Consider the following 14761-nt stretch of genomic DNA (forward strand, 5'->3'; position numbering starts at 1 on the left):
TGCATTGGAGCATAGAGAATTCCTGCAAGAATCTTTCCTCATAGACGATACCAGTGCAGAAATTCTTCTATCTGTTAAGCTTATTTTCTAAAAGAGAGATGCGTAAGAAACATGTGGAAAATATGATCAGCATGCTATAAAATTTCATGATGCAAGGATACACACACGCTTCTTAGAATGGAGTTGACATATTTTTGCTGGACTGGAACGGACTAATTCTTTGGCCACTGGAATCTGCTTATTATCAGTAGGAGTTGGGTTTCTCTGTGCTAGAGCAGTATCTATAAAAACTGGAGTTGGTTTATTATCTCCTGGCGTTTGGATCTTTTGCAAAGGCCTTGTTTGTAACCCTTCAGATTCTAACATAGTCATCTTCCCCTTGCATGCCTTGTATAGAAGAATGGTGCTTTAATTATAAAACATGCTACAATAGAGATGGAATAGGTACTGAAGAATACAAAGGCTTGACATATTGACATGTATTCCCTCCATCCGGAAATAAATGGATGGGTCTAGGTGTATTTCAGTTCTAGATACATCCTTTTTTATCCATTTCGGCAACATGTAATCCGGACGGAGGGAGTATGGTGTAAGAGCTAGGGATACGACAGGACAACACAGTAAAAAAACACTAGTTGAATGTAAAACTGTATGCTAGCGGAATACCTACAGAAAAAACTAAGGCAACATACACGTGTATGATTGGGAAACTAAGATGGCATTGCAACAAAGCACTAGAACAACACTTCAATGTAAAAAAACATGGTATGGTAGGCAGATGAAGTACATACTGATGAATAACAATGCATAAGATATTCAGAAGCATGATGTCCAAATTAAGCAGATGGCATTGCGATAGAGTAGAATGACAGTACTTGAATTTGAAAACATGTTATCATGAATGGAATAGGTACTGAAAAACAGGAAGACATGACATATTTACATGCATGATCAGCATGCTAAGCACATGGCATTGCAACAGAGTAGATACACTCCAGGACATTATATGCATGTTGTACCCATATCACGGGCCAAGTTAGAGCAAGGACCTTGTGGGGTGAAGAGGATTCATCATCTTTCTGCAAGTCTTCTGAAGAACTGCCTTTACATGTTCCATCATATTGGGTATAATTGACATCAAGTTTATTGGCCTTTACATTGCTCCGTGAGGTTCTTGTGGATATATCAGTGTGTGCAATTATATCTGACATGCATGGAAGACAACTAGTAGTTAGATTTATGTAATGAGTGCATGTAGGAGACGACATAAATAGTAGGACTAGGTTAACTAGCAGCAACAAGTCTCAAAAACTAAAGGGAGAACATAGATGAAAGCTACAGAATATGTATCGTTTGTACTCGAGATTAACTAGATGGCACACAAAAGTATTAAAGAACAGCATAGGTAATACGAGAAGTGGTATAATACTGTAATCACCAGCCTGTGGGATAGCATTGGCTGATGGATGATAACTATGGAACAGCGTTACCTAAAGAACAAGTATCTTAGCTGAACTATGGAACAACATTAACTCCTGAACAAGACCCGTAAGAGATCAGCATGAATATATAGTGAAATGAGATAATCTATTTTCCCTTCTTAGATGAATAACAAAGCCATAAATGTTGCACGCAAGTAAGATGACGACACAAACTATCTGGCCGCCATCCATAGGAGTGAGCATCATGTGCTGACTTGTCGATGGCCCTGCAGTTGTTGTGGTTGTCCATGTCGAGCACGCGCATTCGATGCATGGAACTATTGAGTGGGGACTATAGCTCCCTTCTATTGTATGCTTCCCTTGTTGGAGCAGCTGCGGTGAGTCGGAAGACGGTATGGCTGAAGATGCAGATAACGCATAATGTTAAGAACGACATATCTCTTTGATCTGAAGAAATACACTAAGATATCAACAGCAACGTACGAGAGTGGTCACACATCTGTTGACTGAAGAATAAATTGGGGTCACACGATTTTATTTTATTTTGGTACTGTCCGATCTACGCCGGATGGCTTGATGGCCGTCTTGTGCCTCCTGGCTGACACTATTCAGAATCTTCCCCGAAGAGCCAGCGACCAATGGCAGAGCAGCCTGCCTCTGCTGTCCGTGGCCCCTGCCAAAACCCCACTCCCCGCCCCCACCGCACTGTCGTGGTTGCGCTGCCCCCGGGCCAATCCACAAAGACTCCCCGTCATCTAGATCCGACAGCGGCAGTACCTTCAACCCACGCAACTCTAAGATAGCCATCTAAGCGCTGCTTCTGTGGCAAACTTGCGGCCCCGCACCCTTACGTTAGACACTTGCCAACCGGCAGCCTAGGAGCTCCGCCGCCTCGAGGGGTGCTGCTTCCCATTGGGAATTGATTGGCCCAGAATAAAAATTCAGACTAAATAAAGTGATTTGAAATGAGGGTGCGACCTATATGGCGGCATGGTGAAGTAGGCAGGTCCAGCTGCCGAGTCGGTGAGGCCGGCACGGTTGCGGTGGCGATCGGTGGCAGGGAAACAGTGATGTCGCGACGGTCGACGGCTACGGGAAAGCAGTGCCGGAACTTTGGACGGATCTGAAGTTGGAGCCGCTACGGCGCCGTGAATAATGGGGGGGTTAATTGGCTCTAGTACGGTTCATGCAGCTATCGTGGAGGCAGCTCCAATAGCACGGAGTAAGAGGCACACGGCCTAGTGCACGACGGCAAATGGACAGCGTCTCCGGCATTAGGGAGGAGGGTGGCTGTGAAATTGGTGTGGTGGGGGAGCTATGGAGGAGGGGCTAAGGTTTCGCGGCTCGGGAGAAGGGAGCTTCCTGGGGAGAAGTTGATTTGGCGCCCACGAGGTATGAATGGGGGGGATTGGGAGGGGAGTGGAACCATGTCTTACGGACGCATTTGTCTGAAATGTGAGGGGGAGTTATAGTTCTACCCCTGCCTTTAGGCTTCTCGGCTTGGGTCTGTGTACTCAGGGTCGGGATAATAGAGTAACTTTGCTTCTCCCCAAATAGTGGGCGGGAGTTATTTCGGGCGAGGAGGGCGTATTTTGAAATATAGTGGGCGCGAGCGATTTCGGGCGAGGAGAGCGTGTTTTGAAATAGTGGGCGCGAGCTATTTCGGGCGAGGAGAGCATGTTTTGCCGACCATGGTTTATGAATTATTCGGCACATGTCATTTTGGCCGAGGAGAAGGCGCGCTTGGATGAAGTTACGAACCTACCCTCGATGTACAATGGGGCAATTGATGCGTGTCCCACATAGGACGGTAATTTCGCGTCTCCCATTTATTTGCTTGGGCGAATTCCACCGAGCAGAGGATGTTTAACGTTTCGTTCAAAATTTGTGAGAACGAGCGTCCACGTCTACCTTACTAAGTCGATTCGAATCAAATTTTGAAATATTAGCTTGCCACTTCTTTTTTAGATGGAGAGATGATGCTCGGGAGCAATTTGTTTTTACATGCTCGTTGCTAGTGATTTACTATATGACAAATAGTTGACCCACTCAAAAACGTGAATCAAACCCAAAATGAAATATCTCGATTCAATGAAATAGCTCGTTCACTATGTCAAAATAGTGAACTAAATCGAAAATTGAACACCTCAATCGATTTGCATGTTGTACAGTATTATAGTACTCCATGAACATGTTGAAAGTCAAATTAATGAACTTGTTTGATATACGCATATATCCGTTCATGTGTGGATTGCAGACAACATGTTCTCCAATTTAAATATTTGAATGCAAGTTTATATCCAAACATAGTTTATATCAGTCTTTGATGCATAAAAAGCGACCTCCCCCTCTCCCGGACTCGTGCTCTCTCTCTCTCTCTCTCTCTCTCTCTCCGGCAATCTTCAATTCGGTTGCACGCATCCAACACACAAACCTTGTTGGTCCCTCTCCATCTCCCTCTCTTTGTGTGTGTGGGGGGGGGGTCTTTCTAGTTCGCATGCATATATACTCCATCCATAGGTCTCTCTTGCACACTATATATGATACTCTAGCTAGTCCAAGCTAGATATCTTGGGTGCACTCATCGTACGCACACAAATTCCTTGGCTCGTTGCCCGTAACTCTCTCATGCACCACTTTGTCGTCTCGGAGCTCTTCCCCCTATCTCTCAAACTCTCCATCTACCTGGGTCACACATACATATGCATATCTCACTCGCACTCGATAGGCCCATCTAAAACTCTATCTCTCTCCCTCGTTCTCTCTCCATCTCACACGCACAAACACACAATCTCATGCCTAGCTAGCCAAGTATGATGGACTCTCACTCAATTGTAGGCACACACAGTCCCCCCTATATGTATATGACTAGCTAATCTTAGTCTCCATCACAAACATGTGTATGGTCTATCTCGATTTCTCTCAGGGCATCTTTCTATCGCGCACGCACGTCCCTCGATCTCCCACCCATATAGTCCCCTCGCAATCTAGAGGGGATCTCTCTATCACAAACACACCCTCTCTCCCTCCCCATGCGTCCATGTCCTCCATGTGTCCCTCTCGACCTTTGTTCCTTGTTGGCCAGACCTCTATTGGATATGTGCTACAGGGTGTCCCACTCTGTTGCAAACAATTACACACTAGCTATCTTCGTGTATCTCCTCACCTCGCTTTTCTATCTCGGACATGCATGCGTGATATGTTCACATAAGAAACGAAAAAACACACTATCTCTCTCTAATTTATCGTTTGTAGTCACTTTCTCTTTCACACACATACCCTTTTTGCACACCTACTCATTCTCCTTCACACCCACTTGATCTATCTCGACTTAGGCTCTCTCCTCGGTCCATAGCATATAGATTTATTGAAAACTCAAACATCAGAAAGTTTGACCATGTACGTGGAGAAAAACAATTACATCTAGAACGACAAACATATACCATTAGATTCACCATGAGATGTAGTTTTGTATGATGTATCTTTGGTACTGTAGATATAAATAACATTTGCGTAAACCTCATCAAAGTTTCCAAAGTTTGACTTCAAAAAAATTTACATGCACTGCATTATCGAGCGGATGGAATATCTCTTTCCCCCTCTCAGCTATCTGACGCACCACTCAGCCTTATCGGGGCTCCTCAATCTCTCTCAAACTTTATTGGTCAGTTTGGTTCATGACCTGACCCCCATGCCTTGATGGCCAGTACTACCTGGTGTGGACGTGAGATGTAAAATATTTCTGCCTGGCTAGGCTTGTGTGGTGCTGAAGCATTTGGTTCATGCCTGGGCCAGGCAAAGCATCAACGTCCCATCAATCAATACATGCAGTAATTATTTAATGCAAATATCCATCCAGGCTTGTGTTAGCCTCGTGGCCGCATGACCAGGCATGCCCAGGCGTTCGAAATTGGTCGCCTGGGCCAGACTACTTGCAGTGTCTGGAGTCTAGCCAGGCTAATTAAAGTGCAAAGGAATCCAGGCCAGGCGGGATTTCTTTTTCATAGGGTGGCAACCAAAATAGCGTGCATGAAATCCAGGCACAACCCCAGGCCAGGCAAAAGATGCTCAGGACGCAAACCAAACTGACCTTATATCTTCCTGGTTCACACATACACATGTCTCGCTCACGCTATACATATAGACCCATCCAACACTCTCCGCCCTTGTTCTCTCACCATGTGACACGCACCCCCCTAAGTACCACAATCCCTCACTCCATCATAGGCGCAAGCACTCCCCCCCTCCTAAGTATGATTATCTCTCACTAGCCATCAGGAACACACGTATTGTCTCCTTACATCCATACGTCTATCTCGATATCTCTTGGGGCATCTTCTATCACGCACACACCTTATCACTCGATCTCCCACCCATGTAGTCCCATCGCGATCTCCAGGGGACCTCTCTATGACAAACATACACTCTCTCCTCCCCATATCTACAATTTCTCCGTGCGTCTCTCTCGACCTCTCTCCCTTGATTATCAGACCCCTCTTGGCCACGTGCTAGAGGTCTTGTTCTCTCGGTTCCAAACAACCACACACTATCTCCTCACCTTGCCTCCATTGTCGAAGATGCATGTGTGATATTTTTGCATAAGACACACATGCTTTTTCTCTACTTTTATCGTGTGTTGTCCATGTCTCTTTCACACACGCACACACACTTTTTCACTCACTCTTTCCATCTCTCTCTCTCTCTCTGTCTCTCTCTCTCTCTCTCTCTAGTTTGGGACTCTGTCGCGTCCATAAGCATATGGATGTTTTAAAAAGTCAAACCTCAGAAAAGTTTGACCAGGTATATGTGGAGAAAAACATTTACATCTGGAACGATCGTTAGACTCATCACAACATGTACTTACTTCATACTATCATTTATCTTTGGTATTGTAGATATAAGTAATTTCTTTATAAACTTGGTCAAAGTTTCAAAGGTTTGACTTTAAAAAAATATTGGAACTACATTATCAAACGGAGGGAGTAGCTCTTTCTCTCTCTCTCTGCTATCTCTCATGGGCTTCCCCTATCACTCGAACTCTCTATACCGACGGATTATACGCTCACTGTGTCAGCGTATAGCTCCGTATATTGTTTAGTTGACTGGTCAACCAGTCCACATGCTGCATTGTCAGCTCGTGTTCTGTATCTTCGTGTGCTGGCCCATGTGGCAGTGGGTGAAAATAAGTAAACTAGAGGCCCATCTGACACGCGGTGAAGTAAACAAAGTTGAAACCACTTGGGGTAGCACCCCGCATGCTAGTAAATTGAGGGCCATTGAGGACACACTTCTTGCGCGTGAAGGACGCACTCACTCACAATTCGCCACTGCGCGGTGGCATGCACAGATGGACGCACTCGCGCACACCCAGCACACAACACACACCAACACACGTGTACACTGGCGTCTCCGCCGGTTGAGATGGACGGTGAGGCAGCCAACAAGCGGAGGCGGCTCGAGCCAAAACCGCATCCGGTGAGCCTGGACTTCATCAGCAGCCTCCTCGACGACATGCTGCTCGTCATCATCGGCCTCCTCCCCACCAAATCTGCCATGCGGACCGCCCTGCTCTCCCAGTGGTGGCGCCCTCTCTGGCGCCGCGTCCGCCTCAACCTCACCGTCGCCAGCTACCTCTGCGACGGGGATTGCAAACTCATGGCCGCATTCTCCAAGATCCTTTTATCGCACCCTGATCCACATGTTCAGTACCAACTGCAAGGTCCAACCCAAGTTTGACGAGTGGTTCTTATCACCCACCTTAGATCAGCTCGAGGAGCTCAGCTTTGAAGCTGGACGATGTCGCTCTCTGCCGCCGTCCGCGCTCCACCTCACGCCAATGCTGCATCGCGCCAGCTTCAGCTCCTACTATCTTCCCCAGATTAATGTCGCCCTCGCCCTTCTTCTCCCTCAAGTCAAGTAGCTCGACCTCTTCGACGTTGTCATCTCGAAGAAGGCTTTGGAGCACCTGCTCCGCAGCTGTACTGCGCTCGAGTACCTTCGTCTTGAGCAGATCCACGGGTTCATTAGCTTCCACATCTCCTCGACGAATCTCCGATGGATTTATGTGTCTTGCTGGCCCCGCAACAGGACATCAATTGGGAAGAGATCATTCCAGCTGTTCCATGTTATGGTCATTTAGAATGCTCCTTTCCTTGAGGGATTGCTTGTATCGGATCTAGAAGGTCCAACAAAAATCAGGGTCATTGACGCACCGAAATTGACAGCGTTGGTGTACTCGGCTGCCAAATTCTCCGACCTCTTTATTGGATCCATAATCGTTCAGGTACACCACCCATCTTCTTCTCCATCTTCTTGAAATTCACATTTTACAATTTCTTCTTGATGTATTTACGACCGTCTTCCAGAAAATGATTCCCACAAGCTTGACCCAGTCCATGCGCACAATGGAGATCTTGGCACTAAAATCTATTGGCCCCAATCTGGATCAAGTTGTTGGATTCCTTACATGCTTTCCATGCACAGAGAAGCTACTCATCGAGGTGAAACTTCTTTCCTATTAGTAAACAGTAATCACAACGTAGCTCAATTTATTCGTAATTTTCCCAAATTACGATGACAAGTGTAGTGTTCAAAACTGCATGTACGCACTGCACCGAAAGAAATGTTCTTAGTATTTTTTTCTCATGTGAGCACCTGCATCGTTTTTATGTTGTACTACTATAGTAGCCTAGGCTAGTCATAGTGGAAAGTAACTTAGACTACTCTAGTAAATCTATGGTTGCCCTAAGAGCAAGTACTTCCTCTGTCCTGGTTTACTCTTCCTATTTTGTAGTATCAAAATTTGACCATAGATTTAACTGACAAAATGTTAATGCATGTCACTAAGAACTATATCGTTGGATTCGTATTTGAACATAAATTCAAATGTTGTAATTTTTAGTGACATGCATTGGCATTTTCTTAGGTAAATCTATGGTCAAAATTTTATACTAAATACGAGGTAGTATTCCCTCCGTCCCAAAATTCTTGTCTTACATTTGTTTAGATACGGATGTATCTAACAATAAAATGTAACTAGATACATCCGTATTTAGACAACATTAAGACAAGAAATTTGGGATGGAGGGAGTACAAAAGTGGGCTATGTAGGCCAAAACACGTGCCAAATTCACTTGTGATGCATTTGGCATCGATGCCCCTCCATTATTGCTCACCTGGTGCCCCAATCTGGATCACCTACTTTGCTTCGGTGTCAAATTAACTCACGCAATGAAAAAACACTTGCATGGGAGAGAGAGAGAGAGAGGACTGAGGCAATAAAAAACACTTGTTTGGGAGAGTGAGAGGCTGGTATAGTTGGTTTGATTGATTTATTTATACATGTGGGTCTGTGTGCACAGTGGTGCCAACTCTCTCACATCGCGAGAGCGGTGCCAAAATCTTTTGATTTGACATTGATGCATATTATGTGGCATACTTTTGCAAAATATGGCATCGGCCACATGGTGGAAGGCAACAAATGCCCAAGCTCTTCACATGCTCCTAGTTATATGAGAGGAAACACACATAGAGAGAGAGAGAGAGAGAGAGAGAGAGAGAGAGAAAATATCACTAGCCAAACAACCCTATCGTATGAGCAAATGATATTGGTACCTCTTGATGACACGACAATCTTATACAGCCAACTGCTCTAATATGTTCTCTTCTTTTGCAGATATAAAAAGACCAGAAAGTGAAAAATGGGCTGCACTATAACAATCTCATTGAATGCCTTGATCTCCATCTTACAAAAATTAATTTGATCGACTACAGAGGAAGCACATCTGAGATTAAATTGGCCAGGTTCTTTGTTCTGGAGGCAAGTGTGCTCAAGGTAATGTGGTTTGGTGTTCTCTGGCGCAACAATGAATGGCGTGCTGATCACCGCAAGCGTCTATGCCTGAAGGACAAAGTCTCCGCAGAAGCTGAATTTGTTTTTGAAACATCAAGTGGCCAGAGACTCGAAAACTTATTTTCCCATTAGTGACTTGTCAGGGCGGTGGATCTTAGTTTGTACGATAATGCTGCATCCACCTAAAGTAACGAAAGTTCTTACGTAAACTTCCTAGTAATTCCCTCTTCGTAGGTGCAGCATTACTCCTAACATTTGTAATATCAGTTTGAAACTTATAATATTGCCGTGTCCTATTCCTGCGTTTTCAAAATCCTGCGAATCAAACAGGTCCTGAGTTGGTGATGATATTGTGCCTCCCATCTTTCACAAATAGCCGTCGGATCTAGATCTGATGCATACAAACCAAACTTCTCCATTTTTGAAAAAATATGCCCACGGTTGTTCCCTATTTACAAACAACTCCTTGTCTCTCACAATCGCCTTATCTCCTCCCCACCACATCTAGAAGGCCGTGGAAAAATCTGGCGCGATGGCTGCTGCCGGCACCGTCCACCCCCAATCTTGGTGTTCCGTGCAATGCACGGGCATCTACACACGAGAAATTATGTTGAACAGGGCTAGTTGTAAGCAGGCTAGCTCTACAGCCATGAGGATAGTGACTGTAGACGGTGAGGCTGACTATGGTATGCCAAACACGGCACCTATACTCAGGTGTCATCTTCGACGCAGGGTCTTGTCACTTCACTGTGAGTAGCAGCATGTAATAATTTGACCAACGGGTAGTACAGTTCTAGTACTCCTACTATATTGGTAGTACTACTACTAGTACTAGTAGCACCACCGTCTAGATTTAGGAGTACTACCACGTCCATCTGGATTTTAGTATTTGACTAGCAATATCTAGTAATGCATGTCACAAAAAATGTACTACTCCCTCTGTAAATAAATACATGGTGTATTGTTTTATTCCTATCGGCAAGAGAACTTAATGTCTTTTTGCTAGTTAATAGGATTACATGCAATGAACTAAACACTACATGTCATGTTTGGTAGTCTCAAGTAATTGAAAGCATGCATGGCCCACATCTCTCATTGGTTGATATGTCACGAAATAAGAAATGAGGAGGGAGTTAATGTACAGTGCCTAAGTGTTTTGGGATTATTTGGTTTTCGTAAGGTGACTTACACAACATTTTTGTTTACATGCATTAACATTTTATTAGTTAAATCAAAGGTCAAAACTTGGCGCAAAATGCAAAGTGGATAAATAAACAAGTAAACATCAAACTTCTCTCGTTTGGCCCCAACTAGAGGTCCGATGAGATGACTATAATGCACCGACACCGAGGGGTACTCAGCTTCATTGACTTACTGCAACTGCCTTTGCGTGAATGACACGTGGGCTCAACAGGTGGCTGTCCCACCTATCATACAACCAAAGGCAGGTGCAGTAGAGGGCCGAGGAGTAGTATGAAATCCTATGCATGTATGCACGCTAACCAAGGGCAAGAGTGATCACTCGAATCGCAAGATTAGTTGACTAGAAGCTAAGCTAGACCCGTCGAGGCGATGAGCGTGAGCATCAGCCGGCTGTGCCAGATGGTCCACGATGCTGGCCTGCGGCCCGGCACCGAGGAACGTCTCCAGGTATTGCTTGAGGCCGCCAGGGCGAGGGGACGCTTGGACGACAGCTTTGTCTCCTTGTTCGACGAGGTCCTCGTCGGTTTCCTTGACAAGTTCACCATCGTCAAGAAGCTCGCGGACGACTTTGACATACGCCTCCAGCCGACGCGCCCAGGCTCTGCGATGCCCGTCACCCTCAACGGGCACTATGGTGACAACCTCTTCGATGCACTAGTGGCCCTGCGAGTGCCCAACGTCACGCTGGAGAATGTCCACCTCGAGGTCGCGCTCGCCGCACAGTGCTTGGCGCAGCAAGACACCATCGACATAATCACCCACGTCTACACGCAAATTGTCCACAAGGACTACTACATGCAAGAGGAGGACGATAGGACGCTGGCTTTTTGGACCGCAGGGCAACCTTGGACGGCATTGTTCAGAAGCACGTTTGGCTCGCCGCCACTGCCGCTGCTCCTCAGACGTTGGTTGGTGACCCGGCGCACTAGGACGTGAGGATGTCATTGATGGATCTGTAAGTATTTTTATCTTTCCGTCAAATCCATGTAGTAGTATATGGTACAACTAGTAATTATCTTACCTTTCGCATCAACTTCATAATTTTCATACGTACTCCATGCATGAACGGCGCTAGAACCAAACTTCTCATTACTCTAGGGAAAATCGTTATTTTCTATCTATCGGTCACGCCATGGAGCATAACCAAATTTTGCAAGTTACAAGTTCAAAAGGAAAAGCCTGCCGTGTTTGCGTCGCACCCCCACATGGTTGGTCCGGCACGCCGCTCAAGGGGAAATGCGTGTAGTGTTGCATTTTCACTTACAAGTGGGACCGCAGTTGAGCAAACCGACTATCGGCAAACCCCCACCCCGCCCACCGTGCGATGGCTGAGAAAATAGGAGGGAGAAGAGATGGATGTAGCACGGACTCCAAGAAAATTGGTGTTGGATGGGACTCGCATGGGTGGCGTGTGCCGTACTGCTAGACGTGAATGCTAGTTATGCCCCATGCCACCCCACTATGTCGAGCCTATATCGAGGTGCTGGTTACGTAGAAAAAATTTCCTGGAGTCTGTGCTCAGCCCTCCTCTATCTCTCTTCTCAGCCACCCAGCGAACGTGCGGAGCCCATCATCTGTTTGCTCATATGCGGTCCCACTTGTCAGTGAAAACGCAAGAGGACCCACTAAACCTACACATCTTTCACCTCGACGTGCTGGTGATGAAAAACAAATCCAATAAAGATCTTCGGTGGCTGCTTTTGGAGTTACTCAAGAGTAGTAAGATTCTATTTACAGTTTAACCCAAGATGCACATCACGTGGCTTCAACTACCACTCTATTTTCTTGCATGACACGACCTGGATGCTGGATGTCCCACGTGTCAGCAAAAGGAGGAAGAACCCGACCAAATCTTCGGTTGTGCTCTCGGATTAGACTAGTTGTGCTAACTTAAAAAAATTATTGTGTAGAATGGATGCAAGTTTTGGTATTGGGAAGAAGAGTACATCGATATATTTATAGATTGCAATTTAGTAGATGTTCTAGCACTTTTAGCTAGCATAGAGGCTAGAGATGAGACTAGTGCACTTTTTGATACTAGAATAGAGGCTAGACATGAGACTAGATGCGAGGAAGCAACATCTACTTCTTTACACTCGAAGAAGATAGAAGCACGCAAGATCGAGCCTCCGAAGATCAACAGTGAATGCATCGAGAAGGCACTAATCCAACTTACAGGAGCAGTTATGGAAGTTCGATATCTTTTAAAATGTATTCTTGTGGTTCTTGTTTTCTTTGGTCTTGCTTATCTAGTAAAAATTATCATTGGAGTTCATGCAAAACGGAGATCTATTTGGGGTCGTGCGTTGGAGTTGGCCTTACAAGTGGGACGGTAGTTGAGGAAACCGACTATCGGCAAACCCCCACCTCGCCCACCGCGCGATGGCTAAGTTAGAGAAACGACGAGGTTGAAGAGTTGCTCTAGCACGGCCTCCAGGAAATATGGTGTCAGATGGATGTCGTGCTGGTGGCGTGTGCCGTACTCCTAGATGTGAATGCTTGTTCTAGCCCATGCAATCCTACTACTCCTACTACTTATATAGTACTAGTAGTATCGAGGATTCGAGGTGCTAGTTACGTACAGCAAACACATTAACATATGGCTACAGTAAAAACACCTGCCCGACGCGCGAAGCATGTGAAGCTTGTACAAATAGTGTACTACTATTGTTGATTGGCCTCATCCGATAACCTGTTGCAATGCACATACAATTATGTATTCAGAAAATATTTTTTTGCCTCGTCGCACCACTCACTCAGAGAAGCGACTCGAAATCCATTCATAAATTTAGTAAGTTTGTCACAGGCATATCATTTAATTACATACAACAGGTCATCAACCCACATCGACAATGAGGATACATTATAAATACTAAAGTTTTCATCACACAACAAATAACAAGCAATGAAATGAACTTCAACTCAACCAATCCTCGGCGTTGGAAATGCTTGCTTTGAATCACAAGTGATTCTCTGGGAAGGGCCATCCATTGTCGATCTCGGATAGGGAACCACCGAAATGTGCGAGGTATAGATACGGTTGCTTCTCATAAATAGTAGTAACATTGTGTCAACATCAGTTGGATCGCCTTTCACCATCATTGGATAGTTTTGTCCAAGGAAGAGTGAGTTTTCTCCAAGACTATCAATTCTGTACCAGGGAGAAGTTGTTGGCGCTTGCACACTAGTATCCATCCCGAATACCATGCAACGGGTGTTGGAATAGGTCCGGAGAGTGCGACCATGGGAGACAACATCTGCTTCCTTAGTAGTAACATCAGCAGTGGGCTGTATACAGACAAGAAGAGGTGATCCATTGGAATTAGTTGCCAAGCGCCACTAAGTATATGGGCGCTGCTCGTGATCATCACCATCATCATCTCCCCCTTGGTTATAAAATTTTTTAAGGATAGGTGGTGGAATGTTCACAAGACCTTGGAAACACAAGAAGAAGGTTAATTAGTAAAGGGAAACTTGCTAACCCGCATGCATGTGGATGAAACAATTATAATTACGGTGGAAGACAAACGTACCGAAACTACGAGGATCCCATGCAAAAACAGTGCCATGAGTGGTGGAAGTAAACACAAGACCCTCGTATTGAATTGCATCATAGTATTCATCCGTGTACAGAAACTATTTTTTGAGCAATATCCATCCAGTCGAACCATGAATGACAATAACAAGCTTGGTGAAGATAGCAACAACTACATAGTTCTTGTAATTCTAAGAGCGGTTGGGAACTCGACAAATTGCAATCTTCCGTAGAAGACAGTCACCAAGATCGTATTTGAACATGCGTAGAATACCGGTGTGCTCAACCTCTGGGCAGTCTGCTGAGATTTTTTGAAGTGGAACTCGGTTGCGAGTGTACACATTCACAAGTTCCCACTCGCAGTTGGACCCAATATAAACAACCCAATCTCCATTTGCACCTGCCCAATCCTTACCCTCAAGCGATGTCATCTTAATATCACACGCATTATAAAGCGGCATCAACTTGCACAAGGCGAGGCCTCCGTCGTCCCCGCACGAGTCATCAGGGTCACGGCAAAGAAGATAGGGGAGATAAAACCGCTCCTTGACCCTTGGGTTCCTTGTAATGATGTTATTAGTTGAGTCAAGAATGGTCTTGAACGAACCTGCCATGCTAGCCGAGGTGATGACATCGCACCGATCAATGATTTCCTCCACCACATCATCTTTCAGATCGGGGCAAGAATAATGGGGTCGTTTCTGGCCTGTTCCCTCCATGGAGAAGACG

This window comes from Triticum aestivum, chromosome 7B, assembly GCF_018294505.1.
Source record: "Triticum aestivum cultivar Chinese Spring chromosome 7B, IWGSC CS RefSeq v2.1, whole genome shotgun sequence".
Lineage (NCBI taxonomy): Eukaryota > Viridiplantae > Streptophyta > Magnoliopsida > Poales > Poaceae > Triticum > Triticum aestivum.